The sequence below is a fragment of the Hesperophylax consimilis genome, chromosome 11 (assembly GCF_061612785.1).
Source record: "Hesperophylax consimilis isolate HC1 chromosome 11, BYU_Hcon_1.0, whole genome shotgun sequence".
Classification (NCBI taxonomy): Eukaryota; Metazoa; Arthropoda; class Insecta; order Trichoptera; family Limnephilidae; genus Hesperophylax; species Hesperophylax consimilis.
In genome coordinates, this window is record NC_142846.1 from 7830945 (window position 1) to 7858213 (window position 27269).

Sequence of the window (27269 nt, forward strand, 5' to 3'; positions counted from 1 at the left end):
AACAAATACATTTTGAAATTAATTTGTGAAATCTGTTCTAAGTAAATTTATCGTTTGTTATCTGTTAAAAACAGATGGGAAAAGTTTTCTTAATGAATATAATTTCATTACATTTTTTGGAAGGAAATATGATTGCAAAAAACGCGTGAAAAAGGACGGAGAGTTTTAATGGCCGTAAAATTACTTTATTTCTTTTTTGATTAGAGCCATTCTCAATTTTTATAAATACAAGATATTGTAATAGTGTTTTATTAGAAGTTAACTCATTAAAAAAACCTCCATCAAAACCTTATAAAACTATAAAAAACTCAAAGTTTAATCGAAAATCAGAACTATAAATAGCAAAAAATTGGATTTACAGTTTTACCAAACTAACCCAAATGAATTATTCCGTCGATTTTCATGTTTTAAATTACACATAATAGGTACTTCAGAGATAGCTAGTAAAATTAAAAAAAAGTATATTTTTATATTATCAAAGAGATACTAATGAATCTAAACAAAAAATAAACACAACAAGTAAAATAAAAAAAAGGTAACAACTTTGAATCGAAACCAGGATCTCTGTCTTTCCGGGACAACGCCTCTAACACCTCGGCCATTGGAACACAATCATTTTATGCCATTTTATTCGATCTCATATTTCAAATTCAGCAACAACAATATTATCCTCAACTAATTTTTCACACATGAGACCGTTACCTTTTTATTTTTCTGTGTATTGTTCTGTTTCATGTTTCGTTTAAATTTATTAATATTATCTACTTCTTTAATGATATGTCACATTATTGGGTATAACCTTCACAAGTTAAAAGTTATTCCAGTAAAAATTGTTAGTTAATATTTAGCGAAAATAAGATTGAAAATTAAACATGGGTTTGATAGACAAATATTTTGTATTTTAAGATGGCGTAGCAATTTTACATTTATTTTGCAATTTATATCTTTAATATTCGCTTGAACCTTGGATTTCGTAACACTTTTTAAATATGTATACAAAACATATTTTTTTAATGATAAACAAATGTTATTAGAGGAAATTTGTATGCAGAGCAAAAAGGATAAAAACCTTGTCTTATAAAAATTTGTTCATCATTAAAATATAATAATAGTTGACAAGTCAAAATATTTCACTAACAAATGTAGATATAATATATCTCAACGCCATCTAGTGGGAAATTCAGCACTAACAAAGCCTATCCTACAAAAATAAATTTGGTCGTTTACAGGTGAAAAAATATAAGAAGCAGTAATTGTCAATTGAAGTACATGTATATATTGAATTATTTGGCGGGATGGGAATAAGCCGACGTAGCTCAGTGGTCCAGGGCACCTGACCGAACATCAGAAAATGCGGGTTCGATTCCCGTCGGCGGAATTTTTTTTTGGAGATATTTTCAATTTGTACGGATATTTCAGGCTAGTAATTAATGCTTATAATAATTTGTTATACTTTTTAAATAATTTGGTTGCTAGTGTGGAAGGTCAATCAAAATCTAAAAATGTGGAATGGATAAAAGGTAGTTTGTTTAAGTAATCGACCAACTATAATCAAGTAAATGTTTTACAATCTTCCATTTTTTAGAGATAATTAAATCCTTACTGGGATCTCCCGTGCTGAGGATTTCATTAACACATTAAAATTTAATTATATTTAGATTATAATTTTTGAAAAAATAATTATTAATTTATTTTGTTCTGTTTTTAGTTCGGTTAATTGGTTTCTGCTTCAGTCTGTATTTGGTGTCAGTATGTTTTCTATTTCTGATCTCCGAATCTGAAATGAAGAGGTTTAGGGTTTCCATGTTTGTCCCCCCGACTGTCAAGGATTACAACGTCTAGAAATGTTTTTCGCTTTGATAAAGCGCACACAGAAGCGAATGCTGTCTGTCCGAATGTTTTTGTCGTATACTACAACTCAAGTGTGCTTACACGGGCTGATTCTGATCGACAGAAAAACAACAAAAACATAATGGAAAAACTTCGAACAAACACATCATTATTTAATGTCATTATCTCTGTTGAAGAAGTACAATTATCTAGTTTTGATTGAAAACTATTAAAATAAAACCAATTTTTACAGCTCTGCGCATATTACGAAGCTAAAAATTCCACGATGAATATGAAGTTATTAATTAATAATTAAAAATTTTTACGCTGACATACAAATTGCGGTCAGAAAATGAAGTGTAAATTTCATAATTCCAGGGCTCGCTGTTAGAGAGTTTTAGCTACTTCATGCATTTACTCATCGTTGTGCTCGTAAAAATTTTATTGGTTCAATTTGCAAAACACAGTAAGATTAATTCAATACGGTTTTAATTGCAAAATATTGATTCTTGTTTTGATAGTTTTATCGACAAAATGATTCGGTTGCAGGTATTAAATCCTGACGTATGCAAGTAAATTTTATTCGATTAATTTGTCTAATTTCGCAATTAATTTATTTAAAATAATATATAGTATAATTGCGGCACCTTCCAGAGTGGAAGATACTCTCAGTACCACCCTGGTGTAAGACCACCGTTCAGTATTGAAACGTTGCTTGAAATGGTTTTAGCCGTGTTTGGTGACCAAATCTGAATAACCAGGTACTGCTCCATCTTCCTCTTTCCCATCTTCTTCCTCTCTCCCTACCTTCGTCCACTCAACATAGCACAATCGGGGATGCCATAGTCTCACTAAGTACAGACTGTTGGGAGCAGTTGGGACTCTTACGCGGTATTAACATGACAAAGCGAGGAACACGGTGTAAATGGATTCTATTCACAGGTTCGAGTACCGAACACTAAACTTGAATTTTATAAATAAATAAATCGTTACCGTAAATCGAAAATGAAAATAATACGTTTTCCAATATCGACAGTAGGTACTTATCAAGATGGTGGTGAAATACCCGTTTAATGTTACTTTGTATATGCTTTCCGTTTATAATTAGTAAAACAGTAAAGAGGAACGTATGTAATATCTTGTTTTATGACCTAATTTATAATGATCCTCCAAACCAGATTACAGAAGAAGCCAGAGTCATTTTGTTATATCATGAATGTTTTTTAAAGCATTCTTTAATAGTTTTGTACAAGGCTGAAATTGACGCTGAACGTTTTTAGATGAGCAAATATTTAATAAGTTCATTAACTTGTCAGGAGTTTTATCACAAAATGGTTGTCAGTTTTGAGCTACCAGATTTTTCGTTAGCTCTATTAAGAATGTAGATTAATATTTAATATTCCGTACGTATTGATTAATAGTTATAATGCACGTTTTTAGTCGAGTAAATATTAAATAAGTTTTTCCATTAACTTGACAGGAGTTTTATCACAAAATGGTTGTCATCTTTGACCTACTAGATTTTTCTTTAGCTCCATTAAGAATGTAGATAAATATTTAATATTCCGTACGTATTGATTATTAGTTATAATGAACGTTTTTAGTTGAACAAATATTTAATAAGTTTTTTGATTAACTTTGTCAGGAGTTTTATCACAAAATAGTTGTCAGCTTTGAGCTACCAGATTTTTCGTTAGCTCTATTAAGAATGTAGATTAATATTTAATATTCCGTACGTATTGATTAATAGTTATAATGCACGTTTTTAGTCGAGTAAATATTAAATAAGTTTTTCCATTAACTTGACAGGAGTTTTATCACAAAATGGTTGTCATCTTTGACCTACTAGATTTTTCTTTAGCTCCATTAAGAATGTAGATAAATATTTAATATTCCGTACGTATTGATTATTAGTTATAATGAACGTTTTTAGTTGAGCAAATATTTAATAAGTTTTTTGATTAACTTTGTCAGGAGTTTTATCACAAAATGGTTGTCAGCTTTGAGCTACCAGATTTTTCGTTAGCTCCATTAAGAATGTATATTAATATTTAATATTCCGTACGTATTGATTAATAGTTATAATGCACGTTTTTAGTCGAGTAAATATTAAATAAGTTTTTCCATTAACTTGACAGGAGTTTTATCACAAAATGGTTGTCATCTTTGACCTACTAGATTTTTCTTTAGCTCCATTAAGAATGTAGATAAATATTTAATATTCCGTACGTATTGATTATTAGTTATAATGAACGTTTTTAGTTGAACAAATATTTAATAAGTTTTTTGATTAACTTTGTCAGGAGTTTTATCACAAAATAGTTGTCAGCTTTGAGCTACCAGATTTTTCGTTAGCTCTATTAAGAATGTAGATTAATATTTAATATTCCGTACGTATTGATTAATAGTTATAATGCACGTTTTTAGTCGAGTAAATATTAAATAAGTTTTTCCATTAACTTGACAGGAGTTTTATCACAAAATAGTTGTCAGCTTTGAGCTACCAGATTTTTCGTTAGCTCTATTAAGAATGTAGATTAATATTTAATATTCCGTACGTATTGATTAATAGTTATAATGCACGTTTTTAGTCGAGTAAATATTAAATAAGTTTTTCCATTAACTTGACAGGAGTTTTATCACAAAATGGTTGTCATCTTTGACCTACTAGATTTTTCTTTAGCTCCATTAAGAATGTAGATAAATATTTAATATTACGTACGTATTGATTATTAGTCATAGTAAGTTTTTAGTTGAGCAAATATTTAATAAGTTTTTCCATTAACTTGTCAGGAGATTTATCACAAAATGGTTGTCAGTTTTGAGCTACCAAATTTTTCGTTAGCTCTATTAAGAATGTAGATAAATATTTAATATTACGTACGTATTGATTATTAGTTATAATGCACGTTTTTAGTTGAGTAAATATTTAATAAATTTTTCCATTAACTTGTTAGGAGTTTTATCACAAAATGGTTGTCAGTTTTGAGCTACCAGATTTTTCGTTGGATCTATTAAGAATGTAGATTAATATTTAATTATCTGTACGTATTGATTATTAGTTATACGGTGACCATTAGACATTTGGAAACATAAGTAATACACAGGCTCTGCCTTTGTGGGATTTTTTATTGCATACTGCACCGTATTTTTATTTTTATAAATGTTCATATGAAATTGGAGTATGTGGAAAAGCTATTTGGATTAAGTCATTATAATATTATTATGGATATATTAACTGATGCATTATGCAAAAATGAAATATGTGGATATGTTAAATGTATAGTATGTTTGAAATGTAAAAGTCAACAACATTTACATCACTTTCAAAGTTACAGAAAATGGTTTAAAGAAAATATTTTTTAAACCATCGTATTCTAAAAACTTGGTGTGTGACATCATATCATCATTTGAATTTAATATATTATAGACACCCGACCGGGTTTCATTTAACTATAGCTTCCTATTCTTCTTACCCCCTCTAATATTTTGTCTACCTATGTTCTACGCGTATCTCTCCGTCCATATATATTTTAATATAAGACTTGACAAATCTTGAGCTAAGCAAAACCTGCTCGTATTACAAAGTGTGATTATCATTATTAATTTGAACTACCCGAATTGTCACAGCGAAGAAAAATGTGTAATGTTATATAAGTATTTCATGTCATTAAATACCCAATAAATACAAACTAGTCTCCATGCTCCGTTTAATGTGGTTGCTTCTAGCACTAATTCATGTACAATTCTTGTGTTGGCAATGAAACTTGCTTTGTCGACATATTTAACTATAAGAACATTGCTTCTTTTAAATATACGCAGATATGCAATAAACCTTCTGTATCAATTTGTTATTATGTAATTGTTATGCATAAAAAAGATTTGAAGAGTTTTTCCATGTATGTAAAAGCCCAATGGCCATTTAAATAAATAAATATTCCAAAAGGATTAAAATAATGAACAAAATCGAATGAGAAGTTGCCTATTTATTATTGTTAGAGATATTTAGGGTTTATTATAAAACACGTAAATAGAATACAGATCATGTAAGTACTACCAGTTCATAAATCTTAAGCCTTCTTATTTTTTTGGTGTCTCAATAACCACAATGAAGACCAGAAATCTACTTTCGTACAATCTTTTTTAATATTAAAAGCTAAAGTAAATGCGAATCGGAGGAAAATCAGAATCACACAATATCCTTTCCCACTTTCAAAAACGCAAAATTAAAAAATGCCATTATCTTGATGAGCACATACTGTCAAATGTTGACGTAAACATGGGAATTAATTAATGTTTTTTTGCTGCAGTACTTAGTAAAGTCTCCCAGCCTTTCCTCCATACGATACAAAATTCAATTGCTAACCAAAAAAATGGTCACCATCATATTCTTGTTATAATATCGCTTGTCACGGTAAAAACAAATACGTCATGCATCTAAATCTGTATTAGCAAGCAGGCAGTGCGATTGAAGGCGGGAGCAGTAAGAATTAATAGGTAGCGACCACAACTTACTTGCTTACTAGACTTCATTCGTCGCCGTATATGTAATGGGCGCCGAGCCACATATTCGGCTAAAAGCTAAGGCGACATGAGACTGTAATAACGGAGGTTTGCTCGACGCTAAAATGTTGATTTTTTTCGATAAACATATTTCTAAAATCTCAAATGTTTCTAGATGGATCAATAAAAAATCGACCTTACAATTAAAATACAGAGTTTTCCAATAAGAGTTGTTATTTTGAATAGCCCGCTATTTCGGTAGATATTACGTTTGAAGGTGTAATTTTTAGACATTTGACAAGTAGAAACTACGCCATTAATAAAAATGGAACGATACACGCTTTAACAATGCATTGAAGTGATTAAAATTCACTTGAGTGAATCAAATGCAAATCATCTTGAGTGATGAGGCCCATTTCCACCTCGGTGGCTTCGTCAACAAGCAAAATTGTCGCATCTGGGGCTCGAAAAACCCAAGAGTTATTGTTGAAAAGCCTCTCTATTCTTAACGTGTGACTGTTTGGTGCGGTTTATGGTCCGGCGGAGTCATTGGACCTTACTTTTTCGAAAATGAGGCTGGAGCAACAGTTACGGTGTATGAATTGCGCTATCGAGAGGTAATTAATGTTTTTTATGGCCGGAATTGGATGGTATTGATCTGGATAACGTTTACTTTCAACAAGACGGCGCTACATAATATCAAAATAACACCTCTTATTGGAAAACCCTGTATTTTATGTAAACTGGTTTTAAAATTTCAGAAAACGTTTTTCAACTATAAAATTAGAGGTAAGCATCTTATTTTATTTTTTTAGACGATGAATTAATAATTTCCCGAGGGATCCTTCTAGAAACATGTGAGATTTTATTAATATCTACGTTTATCAGAAATAATTCAAATAAATCTCGCAGAAAGATTGAATTTCTAGGTCTGCTAGTTCAAATGCCGTTTTTACACGACTTCATCACTTATGTCGTTAAGATTAACATTTAATTTTAGAGATTTGACAAGGCAAATTCAACCGCAGGTCTGCCCAATACACAAGGACCGTGCGTCGCATATTTTCGTGCACGACTGCCTTACTTACGTCGTTAAGATTCTGGCTTTATTTTAGGGTATTGTCTCGTCTTAAGGCGTCACAAAAGCATTTTTAAACCATCTAAGATGCAGGCAAAGGAGGCCTAGCTCTTTTTCAGTGTGCTATCCTTGCCATCTGTTCCATACAATTCAGTGGTCAAGAGATATTAATAAGCAATAAAAAGATAACACCACAAAGTAACTCTGTTCAAAGTTTCACTGTTCTGTCTTTAAAAACAAAATAAATATAAAAAATAAAACGTCACATTTTTGCCACAAACAAAATCTTTATCCGCTGTTTTCTCTGCTTTATGATTCTCCCTTGATATCTACAGCGATGATTAAGAACTTGTACACGTCTAGAGACAGTAGGAACGCACGTGTATGATTCATATTTGGTTCAAGGTTCTACTCTTTTCGGCCCTTAAATGGAGCTATTCGACGATTCGACTGAAGAGTACCCGACCAAAAGCATTACATCGAAATAACGTTGAATATCACAGTAATTTTGGTATATTTTTCTAGTTTTTATGAAGAAAATAAAATAGTACAAAAGATTCTATTCATCCAATCCAAACGATGAGATAAGGAAAATATGACATTTTCTTTTCTAAATAAATGATCTGTTTTCAAATACGGTGTGCAAGCTATACGGCATTTCAAATTTCATGGTGCTCAGGTAGAAAACGCACACTTCCGAGGTAAATACATTTTCTTCGGGGCAAGATGGAGCATTGAAATCATTTTTCCAGACGACAGCTCCGAAAGAAGATTGGTTCTTCATCTTGGATGAATGTATTCATATACCTTATGATTAAAGTATAGTTCTTAGAAAGTTAATATTATGATTTCTCGGTTTAAGAATTAATTTATAAAATTTAATACGACCTGATCGAACTTTCATTTAATTTATAGACGGTTTTTAATTAAAATTAAATCTGATGGATGGAGAAACGTAAAATGCGTAACTTGCAAGAATAAGGAGAAGTCGGGTACGTCCCTGCAAGACATGACACATAAGAGTATGTCTTAGTGAGGATAAAGACGGTTTTCGTGTTTGAGAGGTAAGTCTCTCTTTTGATCTCTAGAGATCAAAAGTTGCGGGTTCAAATCCCGGCGTGCGCAAGAAAATTTTATTTTATTGATTTTTGTTATTTTACAATCTAATCATTTCAATTATATAAGGCACATTCCAGAGTGGAAGATACTCTCAGTATCGTTCTTGAGGAAGACAATTATTCAGAATCGAAAGGTTGCTTGAAATGGCTTTAGCTGTGTTTGGTAACCAGATCTGATTAACCAGTTACTCCCCCATCTTCCTTTCTCCCTCCTCACTATCTTCGGCCTCACAATATACCCCAATGGAGATGCCATAGTCTCACTGGCTTCAGATGTTTGAGACCAGTTGGGAGTCTTAGGTGGTATTTACATACAAAAGGAGTGTATACTGAGAGCTCTATGGAAAAGGAAATGGTGTGATGTTCATTGTCATTACGTTGAAAGGGAGCCATAATTTAATTGATTTACAAATAAATTAAAGTGACATCTCGCGGGAGGTCTCAATAAATAAAATTATTTCACAGATCGTTTGTCATCCATTATAAAAAAGCTAACAATGCGCTGTTTAAAATGATCGATCAGATATCCGCTGGGTGACAGTATCTATAATTCGAACATACAATTCTACGATATAAATTTTATAAATGTTGTGTACAAAGATGAAATAAAAACTTTACAATAAGATGAGCGGTGAAGCTTCGTAGTTGTGAATAATTCGTTTCCATTTTCGGATTTCGTACGAATATTCCTGGATTGGATGAGATTATTGGTAGATTGGGTAAGAAATATTGATAAATTGGGTAGGAATATTGGTAGATTGGATAGGAATATTGGTAGATTGGGTATCAACATTGGTAGATTGGGTGGGAATATTGGTAGATTGGGTAGGAATATTGGTAGATTGGGTAGGAATATTGGTAGATTGGGTAGGAATATTGGTAGATTGGGTAGGAATATTGGTAGATTGGGTAAGAATATTGCAGATGGAATGCGCAGATTATTTAGAAGTTAATCTTAAAATCTCCTTCATTTAAAAATGTTCGTAATCTATAAAAAAATTAATGTACTCGTTAAATCTCCTTGAAGATAATAAATATTGTGATGAGAAATTTATTTTTTTTCAAAAGAAAGACAAATAAATCCAGGTAACGAATAACCTGACAATATTTGAAAATCTCCTACTACCATCAGAGTATGCGGAAAAGGTTGCTTGTGTTGTAATGGACGACTTATTCAGCCGAGTAATTGAACACACTGTGCCTGGGTGGGACCTAGACGCGATGCCAATCAGCCACTGACAAAATTTTAAAATCTCCGATAGCAAGACAATTTCGATTACTATCTCCATTTCTTCTTCTTCTTTATGTGCCGTATCAGGTCCCCCCGACGTTGGCGATCACTCTAGAAAATGTCTCTTTGTCTTGCGCTGCCCGGAATAGCTCATCCACACTTCTAATGCCGGTCCACTCTCGTATATATCGCAGCCAAGACATTTGTCTCCTACAATATATATTTATCTCCATTTCAAAAAAATTAATTAACCTCCCCAAAATTCCGATGTCGATGTTGTCAACTTTTTTGAGAAATCAAATATAGTTTTCCAATTATATTTTTGTAGTATAAAAAGGGGAAAAATGCAGTGTGATTTATTTATCTATCTATCTTTCATATAAATAAAAATGTTCGTTTGTTCAAAATCTTAAATTTCCGAAAGTTCTTCGCCGATTGCTTTGCAATTTTGACACAACTTTGCATTCGAATATGCGTGTGTTTTTATATATTAGACATCTATATTATATATAATTGTAAAAACATGCTTTTACCAACGTAAAGGCAAAACGCGTTATCGTATTTCTATCTACACCGACAGACCAGTAATCAATTACTTGAATTGATTGATTGAAACAATAACATTAGAAAATAATGCTGCTATAAAAGGAAAAGTTCAACGTTGGTGTTAGTCAGTAAAAAGCTAATAAACATAATAAACAAAAGAAGAAAACCTTTTATATAATATGATTATTTAGCGTATAAAAAAATGTTTTGACCTTAGAATTCCACAAATCCACATGGAAGTGAAGCCATCATTCCCAATGGTCAATATTAAACCACATTATTTAAGTGATAAAATAATATACTTTTACGTCAAAGAATTTTGAATTGTTAATTTTTTTCGTAATTTTAGAAATGGGATTACCTTTATGCATATACTTAAAACGTGTGTGTGCAGGTTTCTAACAGAGAAATATAAATGCAATGTTGTTTGTTATTTCGCTGTAAAGTTATTTTCGGTTTCATATCTTCGGTTCATTGTTGCTGTTTTTGTGATTTGTACATTTGAAGTGACCGCATTTGTGAAAACACCATCGAAAGTAGTCCACGAAAAATTATTGTTAAGGTGGAAAACAACAAAAGGGGTGGACAGCACCATGCATCAAAGCAAAGTAGTAGTTGGTACTGGTTTGATGTTAATGTAAATGATAATCTACAAAAATAACATAAAAGAAAACACACACGATCAATGAAAACAATGTAAAACTAATTCATACCAAAATTCTTGTCTTAAGAGACTGTATTCGACATATAATAAAATTCTCTCTGATGTAGACGTCTATTAAAAATGTATTCACTTCACACCAACTAAAACAAACTGTATGAAATGTAATGACATATATTGTGAAGTATCTCTAGTTATAATTATAACATGATTTTTTTTTTTTAAAGAAAGACAAACATTCCCGGGTCACGAATAACATGACAATATTTGAAAATCTCCTGCTACCACCACAGTAAGCTGAAGATGTTGCTTGTGTTGTGATGGATGACTTGACCAGCCGAGGAATTAAACACACTACGCCTGGGTGGGACCCAAACGCGATGTTAACTCGGCCACCGACCGGATAATTCTATCTTGTATAGTGTGGAAATCTAAATTTGGTTTCTCAGTTAAGTAAATAGCACATGTATAAACCAATCATATTGTATTGTTGATTTACCCAAAATAAAATAAATAAATAGAAAGAATATATTTGAATGCATCTAAATACTATACGACATATTTTTCTCTTTTAATAATTATCTAGTGAGGTCAAAAAATACAAAAGATATATAAAAAATCATAGATTTAATTCATAAAAAAATACATTTACGTCAGAGAAAGGGAAGGAATCAATAATACCGAAGGCAAATATTATTAGGTATAGTGGTATAATAACTAGCTGAAGTCCCCGGCGTTGCCCGGGCTTTACACAGAGTTTTCAAAATCAGTCATGTCATCAATCTCGGCATAAAACTGTAGACTTGTTTAAAAGTCAATTGAGCGCCAACCGCCACAAACAACAAAAAAATACATATAATTTTTATTTGGGCATTTTTTAAGTTGGCGTGCTTTCAGTTTACCAAAAAATTAAATCACATTATCATCATTTTTTGTTGCGATTTTATGAAAAATCGGTAGAATTTTACAACTCTGCACATTTATTTATTTGTATCAATAACGTCGTTCGCCTTTTACATAACATAACTTATGTTATAGGACATAAACTAAATAAAATATAAACATAATAAACCATAAACTCCTTTATACCAAGCCCATATCGAAAGAATAGAAAGAATTAAAAAAAAATTCTAAACACATAAATTATAAACTAAACTTACACTTACCGAATCCATTAATTTTCATAATTTTAACTCCCTCCAAACACGACGTCTAATTTTTGATCGAATCTTATTATTTAAAATCCTAAATAATGTTCTGGACTCACCAGAACTTACCAATTTAATAAATCTTCATATTCCGTCTAGATCAACCCGACAATCTGATTTATTTTATCTACCCTCGTGTAGAACAAATATTCGAAAAAAATCCCCAATTCCTCGTTTATGTGCACAATATAATAAAAAAATTTACAGTATTGACATTTTTGGTAATAACCTAAAGAAATATCGATATGAAGTAATGCGTACGATCGATTATCAATATGAGAGTGTGGAATGTATCGGCAGCATCTCCTATCCTCTTCCTATTTTCCTCTTCCTCTCCCTTTCCTTTAACATCAAATTAATTTTAAGATACTAAAACTTCATTTCTAATGAACTTTAACATAAGAAACTTCTGTGGCTTGACTTCAGTTAACTTGTATATTTATATCTATCATAGTATATTATATAAAAGCTGTTTGTTTCTTACAAAATAAATAAATAAATATGTGATATTTTAATTGCGTAAGTAATAAAGAACCTCTAAGGGCAACTCTAAAACAGCAAAGGATTGTAAACAGAAGGAACATAATAATAAGCAGTAATTGTCGATGGAAGTACTTGTACATGTTGAATTATTTGGCGGGTTGGGAATAAGTGACGTCTTCAGTGGTCCAGAGGAACTGACCGGACGTCAGAAGGTGCGGGTTCAATTCCCGTCGTTTATTTTTACTCGGGAGATATTTTCAATTTGTGTGGATATTTCAGGCGAGTAATTAATGCTTACAATAATTTGTCATCCTTTGTGTTATGCATAAAAATCTTGTCTTATAAACATTAGTTTATCATTAAAGAAAATTAAATTATAATAACATTGCAATTATAATGCGCAGTTCTGTGTTATTTCATGTGTAAATAACAAAGTAACATGAGACCTGGTTCAAGTATAACAATATCAGAATATCAAAAAAATATGTATACTTATATGCATATATAAATATTATAAATACGAGATAAACTTAAATGCTTATAGGGGTAAGCAATAAGGTAAGGTAAGGTTATTTCATGTATAAATAACAAAGTAACATGAGACCTGGTTCAAGTAAAACAATATCGGAATGCCAAAAAAATAAGTATATTTATACATATATATATATAAATATATGTTAATTATATAAATATTATAAATACGAGATAAACTTAAATGCTTATATGGGTAAGCTGAACTTTATAATAAAAGTAAGGGGTAAATGCTTCAGCATATGATAAGTTAAGTATATTTCAAGTTGAAAAGATGTCTAAATGAGAATTGTGGAAGAGATAAACGACCCTTATGAGCGTGTATAGCAAAAAATAACACAAAATAGAAGAAATAGAAGTTTTAAATTGTAATGAAACCATCCCACCTTTCAAATATTACAATTTTACTTCGAGATTTTTATACCCAGTAATAGTAATTAACATCTTATTTAATTAACAAACATATTTTATTGATTCGAACTCCGAAAAAATATCACGAAAAAGTTCTACAAACTGTACTCAAAGACTATTCATAAAAAAATAAAAGTATTTGTTATGATAATGAGATTCGTAACTTCACAAAGGTATGTGGTTACTTAGATAAAGACCACTTAATAGAGCTGGTACGGTAGGATCTGGTATTCAAATATCACTGAATAACTTATCATCCGAGTTGACACAATCAGGTGTTGATCGATCGATTAATAAAAATATTATTGGACGATCCAAATACTTTTTATTATGACAGACTATGACAATCACCGAGCGAATTAAAATACGTACTCATTAAATATCATAACGCAGTTTAAGAAGACGTGGGTGCTAATACCGGAGGATTTTTTTGCTGATTTTTTGCTGTACAATCATTGATTTAGCCAATGTGTACAATAGATTGGGATGTCATCATTTCATATGGAAAAAACGTACTTATAGTTGTTAGCAGTTGAAGTGGGCAGATTATTTTATAGAGGAATTCGTATCTAACTGTTAACGAGGAATACGCTTACACAAAATGAAAAACTCCAATGATGAGCTCTGGCCTCATGAAATTTGGATATGAAACCAATTACTATATTTATATATGAAATAAATAAGTGAATTGTTAAAATAAGTCGTCACACTGTTGCAGACCACTGTAAAACATGTAGATTCACGGAGAAAAATGAGTTTTCACGATTAATTAATAATCTCTTCAAATTATTCGTAATTCGGTTAAAAATGGGATTGCAGGCCATCTTATGATAAACTTTTAGTACATTCCTAATAAAACGGAACACGTGTTCATGCACCTGCACTTGCACTTGGTAATATATAATGACAAAATGCGAAAATATTCTGATTTCGTGTATTGAGTCGTGTTCCGACACAAGTTCCTCATTTTACTGAAATATAATAGGAAATTAACAATTCATTTGTAAAGGGCCTACAATCCCGTTTTTAACAGGATTTCAACTAATTTGAACAGATTCTTACTAAATTAGCAATATTAAATATCAGTATGTTCGCTCCGTGTGTGAACATTGGTTCATTTTCAACCATTTAACTTTAGCATTGTATTATTTACAAATGTATTTTTGCATGCATTTATGAGCCTTCTACATCTATTTCGACGCGGATATTTTCTAGTGAAATAAAAATCGTAAAAAACACTTGCAATCATACTCTATACAGATAAATAAATTAAAAAAATATATCGATCTTCAATTTTTTTTTCAATTAAAGTATGTTTAAACTCAGTTGAACTGGGAAATAAATTACTAGTTTCAATAAAGCGGAATGTTCTGTATGACGCAATCCAAACTTTCGAGCATTGGCAGCATTAAATTTGCAGAAAATTCTTGTTAAGAATTTTTAAGCCAGCGCAATTACTATCGCAATATCCATCCAAAACTTTGTAGCTTTGAGATATATTACCATAAAAAAACAATCACTTACTTTATTCCCTTAGTGAATGTGCCTGTTTTCTATTTTGATTCTATTTTTTATTACATTCTCATATGTGTTTTATTTAAAAAAAAAACAACAAACTACAATGAGACCCATTCTCAAGCAAAGATAGTAAAAACAGGGCTATAAAAAAATCGTTTTATCTTAAGCATACCCCGCATACCCAATTTATACCGATTTATGACAAGTTTTTTGTTAACTCTTAAGTTCAAAAAAAAAAATATTTTTGAAGAAAATATCTATACATTCGTATGGTGAAACTTTAATTATATGAAATTCCATCGATAGAAAAAAATCGCAAAGAAAGCTCAAAAAATGATTAAAAACAAGTTTTGCTTTGTTATTTAATATGTTATAGGCATGAAAAAAATCACAGTGTATCTTTAAATGCCACTAAAACATCTCTCGAGAGATTTTTGCTCTATTTCAAACGAGTCCTGTTTTATTAAATATTTTCACCATTTTCGCTTAATTATTATCGTTTTTTCAATATTAGCGCGCTCTCTCTAACATTCGTATTTACATATCTCCCTTTCAAACCATCTTTAACGCTTACTACGGGGCCTTAAGTTAACCTTTTTTGTGGTACAGATTTAATTTGAAGATTGTTAATGACTTATTCTTTGGAATATAGATTTTCGGTACGTTTTCCAAAATATTTTACTTAATGTCTGGCTGTTTTAAGTGATCTATGATTTTTTCTACTTTTTGTTATATAGTGAAATCCACAAACATTATTTCAACACTTTTTTTTGAACAGCAATAGATCTAAAATGTTCTTGACTATCTATATAAATAACTATCCTGTGCTGTAACCACAACCCAAAAATTTTACCAATATATTGGAGTGAAATTGTTTAACTGTTAACATAAGATTGGAAAGAAATTATACGAAAATTTCAAATATACAATAAAAATTTCTCAATAATAATACTAGATATCTTTTTTTAGCTCTTTTTCTTTTTTCATTCGCCTTTCGTATCTATTATTTACATATATAATAATTGTGATATTTCATTTTTTGATCAAAAGAACACAAAAAAGAGCGAAAGCTCTTTCTGAAAAGTTTTTGAAGAATTTATGTTAAATGTTATTTACCAACGTAGGTTTCTCCATCTTTGAACACGAGTGTCTGCTCTAATTATTCTAACTATTATTACATAATAAAACTTATATTTTATTTGTATCATTAAGATTGATAAAAAAAAATAATAAGATCATCGAAAAACACTTTTTGGAAAATTTCAAATATAAAATTAAAGTCAGTGAAATTTTACAGTCCAGTCTGATGTTTGTAAGTATATGTATAGAGGAGACGGATAGCAATTCACGTCTTACGTTGGATATTGCAAAGTGAATCCATAATATCTAGAAGCAGACGCAATACAGAGTAATTGCATTCTCTCTAATAACACGTACTCGTAGGAAGCGATCCACAAAAACAGACGAGAGAATTTAGTGGACAGAAAAACACTTCTCATAAGCCACACTGTTTTATTTCAAGTACCTGCTTATTACAATTAAATTAAAAGAGTGAATAATACTTAACTTGTGCTGGAAATAATCGATAAAAATTGAAGTTCAAAAAAAATAAATATATTATATAATTTAATCAATTTAAACTTAAATTTACCCTGAAATAAAAATATTTGTAAATAGGCACTTTAATACCTGTCTACTTAATTATAAATCATTAATTTATTTTATGTAAAATATCTCATTTCAAATAAGTAGTTAAATAATCTGTCCAAACACATCACTATATCAATGAAAATTCTTTTTTAAACTTTCTAAGCCAGTAGGCACCATAATATAGATTATTCCGATTTGACAGCTTTTAGAAAGATCCAAGTTCATGCGAACTCTTGCGGGATAAAAAAGAAGTATCGAACACGGCCACCATCTTGAACCGGAAACAGAATGTACAAACAAATTTACAAACCGAAGAAATGTCAAACGCTCCATTTAAAATAAGACTTACACTTAGAACGATGTGATGTGCCATTAACCTTTACACTAGCTGGCAATTTTTATATAACATAGGTACCTAAAGTATAATCTATATTTTTCTTTCAATCACTTCTCTGTGGATGACTTAACTAAAGTTAACTGAATATATAACATTATATGTCAATTTAATACTTCATTTGAGTCCCACGGGTATAAAATACGATGTCACGAAACGTCTGTTGTTCAACATTTGTCTCGTATTAAAAAGTGAAAAAAATAAAGCAAATTTTATACGCTGATGACACGAAGCAATACTGCATCGACTAGAGATTCGTTAGGCTTGGAAAAAATACAATCATAAATATATTCGTCTTTATAACATGTAACGCGTGACGTTTACGTAATAAATCAATGACATATTTAACATATGTTATTAGTTAGACAACTTTTCTTTTTGAACTGTAGGAAATGACCGGGTTGAAGCACATACCAGCTTTCTGGAAATTTCTTTATATAAGCGTCCTGTTGATAGTTACGTTATGACTTCTCTTTCTGTTACATGCGTCGTTTATGAGAAAGAGGTATAAGTTACAATGGAGCTCTCAGCAGTAGAATATATCATGTCTATTACCCAGTGTTAAAACTATATGTTTTCTTGGTGTTGGTTTGAGAATGTTAATTAATTTGGCCCGGTTCCAAAAGCGGACAGCGCATTTGAAGATGTGAAAAGTCTATGAAGCTGAGAAAATGTTTCCATTACTAGAACGTGGTGAGGTTTTTATTCATTAGAAGGATTGTTCTTCTAGGTAAAGCTTAAAATTAAAGACAGCAAAGATATGTCGTATATATTGGCGTATCATCAATGATGGAAGTCCATACAAAGAGGGCCGTCGATCTTGTCTAAACATAACATATTACAAGGTGGATTTAAAAAAATAGATTTACTAAGGTTCTAATGTCATAACAAGACATGACATAGCAGTGGCGAAATAAGAAAATTAACTAGATTTTCATTTTATAAACCAACTTATTAAAAAAACAACGATAGATCGATTAAAAAAATAGTTTTATCTTAAGGCGATGCACTACGTAGTGTGATATTTTAAATTGAGCCGCTATGAATATTAACCCTTACGTAGATGGCGATAAGGTTTAAATTCCCGCTTAACAACATCCGCTTGTTTTGATTTATGCAAGAAAAAAACATGGCCAAAAAGTGCCTTTTATTTTATATTGTGGATGTTCAGGCATAAATATTTAATTTTTTTCTGATCATTTTATAAATAAATTAATTAATTAATAAAATAAATCAATGATTTATAATTAAGTAGACAGGTATTAAAGTGCCTATTTACAAAATTTTTTATTTCAGGGTAAATTTAAGTTTAAATCGATTAATTTATAGAATATTTCCACATTATACAATAAAATCATAACCGAAAATGGGTTCGTAAGTAGGAGATTTTGAACTTTAAAGCAGTTTTCATAGGCCTTATACATTATTTTTTTCTGAGCTTATAAAAAGACTTATCTAAAAAAATACTCGATTATTTCAAAGGCCAAGATGTATTCTACTCGCAGTATTTAATTAAAGCATCTGAAACATTTCTAGGCGACCAAATTTTCAAACCAAAACCACATGATTTTGCATTACGACGTATGGCATCGCCTTAATAAGAAATAATTCAAAAATAGATCGAATTTTGAACATCACGAAATGTTATTATTGTTCAGTAATCTACTAATTAAAATGAAAAAAAAAACACATTTAAATTTACAAAAAGTTAGATTTTTCTTTATTTTCGTTATTCTCATATCTTCTAGGGAGCATTGTAGTTCTAGTAGTTGTAAGTGAAAACTTATTCCACGAACAACAGCCTTATCCCCTAAAGTTCGCTGCCCTTGACTATTACAGATAAATCTTAATGTGTTTCTTTATCGTGTGAGGGCAACACATATATTTATTCCATAGAAAAAAACGTGTTCAAAAAGGCGCGAAAGGAAAAAGAAAATGGCGGCGCAAAATCACATATTTTCCCGCTTGAGACAATATTCAAATTTTTTTCTATACAATACCATGTTGTTATGGCCGTATATTTATGTGAAATCGCAGAATATTAACCATTCCTTATTTCTAGGCGTAACGGAAACACATTTCATACGAATTCCACACAAAGGTTGAGACATATCTTTACACATGAAGTTCATTATACATAAATCAAATTCTTTGAACACGGATATATTTATAAACTTCATATGTTGTTTTGATGCTTAAACATCTCGCTTTGATGTTGATTTTTTTTTGTGTAAAGGCTAACATTTGTCATACGACTGTATATTGATAGCACTCCATCGCTTGTTAAAAATAAATTACGCATAATAAATATTATTTTATGGATCAAACAATTGAGTATATGTCCAAGGAAAGAAAATAAAAAACATTTTTTTTAATTAATAATTTTTTTTTGATTTTCGAAAATATTTGCCAAATGGAAAAAAAAAGTATTGCAAAATTATTAAAAATCTCTTTTTTTTTATTTTATTTTTTATTTATTTTTATTTTTTTAAATCCGCTTAAAAACGGGATTGCAGGCCGTTTACTGATAAACTTTTAGTAAATTTATAATATTTCGGAAAATGTGTTCATGCATCTGTATTTGCCTTGATAACATGAATATTATGTTGAAATGCGAAAATGCAAAAACACGTATTCCGACATAGTGAAAATATATTCGTAGTTTAGTAAAAGTTTATCGGGAAACTTATTAATTCATTCGTTAAGGGCCTGCAATCCCGCTTTTAACCGGATTACCCATGATTTAAATATTTTGAATAAATTAGGAATTCTCATTTTTCTCCGTGTAGTTGGAGAGGCGCAGCGTATTGTGCGGACGTCGCGTGGACGGAACCATTCAGGAAAAATGTCTTGAATCAATTATTGCTCTAATTTTAACTCGTTTTTTTAATGCAAGTGTATATAATAGATTAAGGCGATGCACTACATCGTGTAATATTTCAGATTGAGCCGCTATCAATAACAACCCTTACGTAGATGGCGATAACGTTTAAATTCCCGCTTAACACCTTTCGCCTATTTTGATTTATGGAAGAAAAAAACATGGCCAAAAAGTGCATTTTATTTTATTTTGTGGAGGCATAAATATTCATTTTTTTTTCGATAATTTTATAAATAACTTAATTTGTCACATTATACAATAAAAATCATAACCGAAAATGGGTTCGTAAGTAGGAGATTTTGAACGTTAAAGCAGTTTTCATAGGCCTATACATTATTTTTTATTGGGCTTATAAAAAGACTTATATAAAAAATACTCGATTATTTCAAAGGCCAAAATGTATTTTACTCGCAGTATTTAATTGAAGCATCTGAAACATTTTTAGGTGACCAAATTTTCAAACCAAAAACACATGATTTTGCATTACTACGTATGGCATCGCCTTAAGAAAAAATATAATTTATATTTGTCAGATGGGTTACTATTATAAAAATCCGCACCAAAGAGCTTTTCGGTGCATTTATCGGATTTAGAAAACTTGTCCTTTTTGGTGTGCTTTAGGGCTTTATTTGTTTGTGCTGTAAAATTTTATTCGAAATAAATCGAAAAAACATGATAATTTGATTGTTATTTTGTTTGGTTGGTCTATACCAGGAGGGGATAATTCCAACGAACGCGCAAACTATATCCTTGTTTGTTGAACTTTAGCAGAGATAAGTTAGCAATGGAATGTTTTTTTCATTGCAAATGACATCGGTCGGAAGCACTTTGAAAGTTTTAGGAGGGAATCGTCGATGAGAATGGATGCAGTAAAAGCTTCCAGAGATTTTCGTGTTATTTTGCGGCCATAAAGTGTGATGCAGTAGCGTGCAATAAATTTATTTTGAATTCACTAAAAATAAGTGTGTAAAACGTAAGAAAAATCATTGAAAATCATTTAGAGGTATCATTATTTATTCGTATTTTATGTCCTGAATATGGCTGATTATTGTGAATCCACTAAAACCATTTTCCATAAAATAAAAATTAAAGGAGAATTTGCAGCTAATAATAAATAATTGTTTTTAATAATCGTTAGTTTTATTTTAATTATTTCATTTTCATTATTAATCAAAAATGTTGTGTTATTTAATAATTAAGCTCGTGTTCAGCATAACTTTATTCCAAACAAAGGTTATCGGTTAACTCGTCAAAATGACACAATTAAAAACACCCTTAAAATATATAGTCATGAAAAGTGATGAAAATAAACTAGGTTAAATAAGTCATGTAAGTCAAGTTTTTATTTTAATTTTTTTCATCGATTTTAATTTCTTTATATCACTTATTAAAGGTGTGTGGAAATGTCATTATGTTGAGTTATCATGAAATTATTTGTATCAGTGGTAATAAATCCAATTGAATATCCAAGAATAGTATGTTTTTTATAAAGAGAATAATGTAGTACAAAATAATAACAACTATATTTTAAATACTTTATTCCCAGTGAGTTTAATAAAACACATCCCGGGAAAGACAATGTTACACAGTTAAAAGGAAATTATTTTTACATAAAAATACGAATTTTAAAGGGAGTTCAATAAACAGTGTACATAGATTTTAAATGAAACTTAACACAGTTGATTGAAAAATATTTCATAAATAAATCAAGAAAGATATGCAAAAGTTAGAAAGCTCCAAAAAAAGATTGTGTCACTGATTAAAAAAGCTGCCAAGAAAATATCGTTTAACAGCTTTTGCTAATGTTTTTTGATTTGCTACTAAAAATTTAAGGTTACCACGTAATGCGTTTAGTTTTTTTTTGGTGTCAAATTCTTACGTTTCAAATTTAATTAATGCGTTTTTTAAATAAAATAAAAATATGTTTTTTTATACTACAGTATCGCTAGATTCTATATATATACTAGCTAGATACTACTAGTATCGCCCTGGTGTAAGACCACCATTCAGAAATGAAACGTTGCTCCAAATGGCTTTAGCCGTGTTTAGTGACTAGATCTGAATAGCCAGGTACTTCCCCACCTTCCTCTTTCCCTTCCCCACTTACCTTCAGCCTCACAACATCCCCCAATTGGGGATGCCATAGTCTTACTGGCTCCAGACGGGAGCAGTTAGGACTCTTGTGAGGTATTCACTATTAAAAAAAAAAAATACTTACATAAATTTAATACTCATAACTCAAACTGATACTCTTACTCAATAACACCAGGCCATTTTTGAAGTAAATCAAAAATGAACTATAAAGTGTTTCAAACGCAAGCGATTCTGTCAAAATTTTGTATGCACTTTTTCATGGCGTACAGGTTTAAATCGCACATCAAAAAATTCCAGCTAAGGCGAAATTACAATGCCAGCAGCGCATGAACGGTTCGTCGGTGGAAAAAATTCTTGTCACTGGTGCACGAATGGTTTTCTAGAAGTTAACCGCCTTCGTGATGGTCAATTTTAAACATTTGTCGGTGAAAAACTTTTATGATGATCAATTAGAGTTTTTCAAAGCACGCCACTGATGTCACGCACCTTTATACATCTGAGTTTCATATGATAGAAGAATCGTATCTTTCATGTATTTTTTGTGCCGTATCATGTATTATTTGTCCCCCGTTATTATATAATAAATGGACCATAAAAGCCCAGTCGACATTTTGGTTGTTCTGTTATCTGGATCTCAGATAATCTGGCGAATTATTATTTATGATAAAGATGTTATCGACAATGCTTTCACAGACATTAAAGGATAGAGACTACAACACTAAAAAAATATGATTTATTTCAAATACTTTATACTGTAAATGGAATTAAACTAACTTGACAAATTAAAAAAAGTGACGTGGGTATATTATTAATGAATAAGTACATATTAGGTAAGTTTGAAATAAAATGTGGAAAATAGGTATCTACAATACACATATTTGACAATACAATACACGTATGTTCGTATTTAGTAAACTGAACATTGACTAAACGTATTTTTAAATTGTATGAAAATCTAACGTACGTATCAGAATCTATACGTTATACGTTTTCCAATAAGAGGTGTTATTTTGATATTCAATCGTAAAAGATCAATGGTTTCGTTGCTTGAGTGGCATGTAGCGCCGTCTTGTTGAAAGTAAACGTTGTCTAAATCAATACCATCTAATTCCGGCCATAAAAAATCATTAATCATCTCTCGATAACGCAATCCTTTCACTGTAACTGTTGCTCCAGCCTCATTTTCAAAAAAAGTAAGGTCCAATGACTCCGCCGAACCATAAACCGAATCAAACAGTCACACGTTAAGGAAAGAGAGGTTTTTCAACAATAACTCTTGGGTTTTTCGAACCCACATGCAACAATTTTGCTTGTTGACGAAGCCACCGAGGTGGAAATGGGCCTCATCACTCAAGATGATTTGCATTCGATTCACTCAAGTGAATTTTAATAATTTCAATGCGTTGTAAAAGCGTATATCGTTCCATTTTAATTTATGGCGTAGTTCCTACTTGTCAAATGTCAAAAAATGACAGCTTCAAAGTAACATCTACCGAAATAGTGGGCTATTCAAAATAACACTTCTTATTGGAAAACCCTGTATAACAACGTATTAATGCATTTTTAATGGGTTTTTACTGAGTTATCTCTTGCGTGAGAAAAATCCAGTTTTATACACTCTGATATTATATAATTAGGTACATTAAATTACAAAATTTCCCCAGTCAAAAGATAACAATATCTACAAAAAAATTAAAATAAAATTACAAATTACATACAAAACTCACTCAAATGACAAATAATAGAGAGAGAGGCAAGATACACAAAGAGAGACAGGATTGATACATAATATAATTAGTTCAACAGCTGTTACGTATTTTTGAGCGAAGTAAACGTTTATTTTTCAATGTATTCAGGTGAAACGTGCTATGGATTCTTAAAAAAAAAGAAATTGGGAACATTTATTTCAATATTGCTAAGACATAGCAAGATGGCCGTGAAATATTTTATGTAAACATATTAGATCAAGCGATTGCATCCTAATTTTAAGTGTATTAATGTTGAAGTGTTCAAGACGTAAGTCGTACGACCAAAGATGGTCATATAGTATTAGCATTTTTTTAATAGATTCTACGATGTTTTTCTATTTGCAGCAGGTAATGTCAATTTCAAATAATTCCATATAATCACAGTCCTGAGAATCTTGGATGTCTAAGCATATAATCAATGATTTCATATATAAAATACGAAAAAAGGAAGATAGAGTCAAAAAGTTCTTAAGGATATAAAAAAATCTCGGTAATTCCTAAAAACGAAACGAGACACTAAACGAAGTTTGCTAGAAGTAGAGTGATAGTGGCAACAAATAATATGATAATTAATATTTTAAAACATTTGCCGTAATGAACGATGCAGTACAAAAAATAAAATTTATCCGGGACAGAATTTTACATTTGAATGATAATGAATATGAGAAACTTTCACAAAAAATCGTATTTTACAAACGAAATTAAATAATATGATTCGTAAATGTTCCTTATTACTTGCTTCGTAGTTCGATTTTCCCATTTCCATGCAGAACGTTTTCGGTATTAGGTAGGCTCTATATTTTGTGATAGAGTTTTTTTATATGAAATTAAATATAGTTGTGTTAAATAAGTAATTATTAACAATGGAAAATCAATAACATGATATTGATTTATAAAATAAATAAAGTTACAAAACATTCAAGTTATATTAAAATAGAAAATAAAACATTTTTTAACTTATTTCCACTTGTTTATTTTACCAGTACCGGTTTCGTCCTATTATGGACATAAAAAACGAAAAGGACGTAAAGAACATAAAGGACGAAACCGGTACTGGTAAAATAAACAAGTGGAAATAAGTTAAAAAATGTTTTATTTTCTATTTTAATACTATATAATTCCACCACGTATAACAGTGTAATAAATAAACTCATTCAAGTTATATGTTGAGTTAGGTGAAATTTTTTATTTTTGTGAATTTCAGGGATGTAAACACCATGATTAATAATTTTATTTAACAGAAGAGGGTCAGAAATAGTCCGCCTATCTGCCAGCGAAATCGAAATTGAGTTGTTTTATCAGAAGGATTGTAGTTGGGACGAGTTGTTTCAGTGTATTTGAACAATTCTTCAAATTTCAGAGTGAATTTTTAAGTACTGTGAAAGTTCTGTTAGTATTACAGTTCTGTCAAGTAACTGGTCTATAATGATATCATAACAAAACTTAAAAAAAAAATGAAACCCGCCCTTAATGTTTTGAATTGGAATAATTTCGACTTAAAGTTTATTCTAGGAAATTTGTGCTGTAACTTTTCTATATTGATGGAATGAGATGAAATTTTTTTCGTCCAGTTGTTTCAAATAAATGCTATATTACTGTAATTTAGTGTGACATTTAGTCTGACTCACTGTGTGCCAAATACGGTGGCAATTGTTTTCAACATGACACTTTCGGTGTTCCGTACATTTCGACAATTTTTACAATAAGAAAGTAACTGACTCACTGATGTATTAGGTAATTTATTTGAAAAGCATATTTCAGCATACATATGATGTTCGAACAGTAGAATGTTACATACTTAACAAGGTTCTTTGCCTGATAATAAATTGTTCAACAACTGAATGATTATTTTTCCAAGCTATAAATAGTTTTTGGTTTTATTAATTACTTAAAAATAAGTCAATTTTGAACTAAAAATGAGTTTCAATTTGTAAAAATTATTTTGATTGTAAATATTTTTGGCACTCATTTGTTTATTGATTGCCTTTAAAAAACTTTGATTCGTTTAAAACACCATTCAAAGTTTATAAATATGCATTACCAAAGCGAAAAAATTAAGGGGAAAGTTGGGAACCTTTTCATATCAATATTTTTTACGTAATAACTGAAATTGATCACAGTTTAGCATTGCTGAATACCTAATGAGTAACTTACAAAGAATTATGAACAGAAACATCACTGAATTGTCTAACATTTTCTAATGATAATATATAAGATCACATCAAGATAGAGAAAAGTGCCAATTACCTTTCAATCTATCCATCTTTATATAAATAAAAATGTAAATGTTGGTTTGTTCAAAATCGTAAATATCCGAAAGTTATTCAAAGATTGCTTTGAAATTTTGCCACAACGTTGCATTCGAAAGCGCGTGTGTTTTTACCTAAATTATATAGATTTCACTTATTGTTGCCATCGTCGGACGTAAAAGCAACACTCGCTATTGTTTCTCTATCTGCACAGACAGACTGAGCCATAGAAACGCGTGGCGGGGTACAGCTAGTTACAGATAAAGTTAATGCATACGAAACTTTTAATTATTGTCATATATGAATTCAGCACAAGAATCCCAACTGCTTCTAACCGTTTGTAGCCAGTAAGACAATGGCATAAAAAATTGGGGTATAGGTGAGGTTGAAAGTAGCGAAGAGGGAAAAGAGATGGGAATAATGAAGGACTAAAATTCCTGGTTATACTGATCTGCTCACCAAGCACTCCTAAATATATTTAAAGCAATATTTCAATTCATTCGATGGTATTTCACCACGGCTGTTGTAATGTATGAAATTCTACGGCCAACGTAGAATTTAATACATTACAACGGTCGTTAACATTCTTAAACGGTAGTAGAGCCAAACAAGGTAGGATCTGTACTTGTATACCTGTCCATAAAATCAACAATATATATATATACTTCAATGTCAAAAATCACATGTTTCTTTTAACAAACCTGCCCTACTAATACAATGATACTGGGTTGAGGACTGCACCCCTGAAAGACCGAGCATAGCCGCGGAGCAATTGAGTCATCCGATTCAGAGGTAAGCCAGTAAGGTTTGAAGAGGTGAGAATATAACTTACAAAACGTTACACTGTACTAAGAGTATATTCTACTTCCGGAACGTGCTGTAAATATATTATTTTTAATGTAAGAATTATAAGGCAACACCAATTAAAATTACTCAACATTTATTTAAGGATTTTAACCCGCGACCTGCGGATTCGTAGTTAAGAGCCTTACCTCTCGACAACGGAGGTTGTCTTACCCGTGCAAGGCCGGGACTAGCCAACGATCTGGTACCAGGCAAATTTAGATAACGCTTATGAATAACGTGCAGATCGACGAGAGGCTAGGAGAAAAATATTTTTCGAAGCAAAAAGTAA

The 27269-nt window shown here is 30.7% G+C and overlaps 1 protein-coding gene across 3 annotated transcripts in view; it reads right to left on the reverse strand.

The window, feature by feature from the left end:
* LOC149419742 (monocarboxylate transporter 12-like) overlaps window positions 1-27269 on the reverse strand; it is a 109136-nt gene that overhangs the window by 72313 nt on the left and 9554 nt on the right. The gene's annotated exons all lie outside the window — the stretch shown is intronic.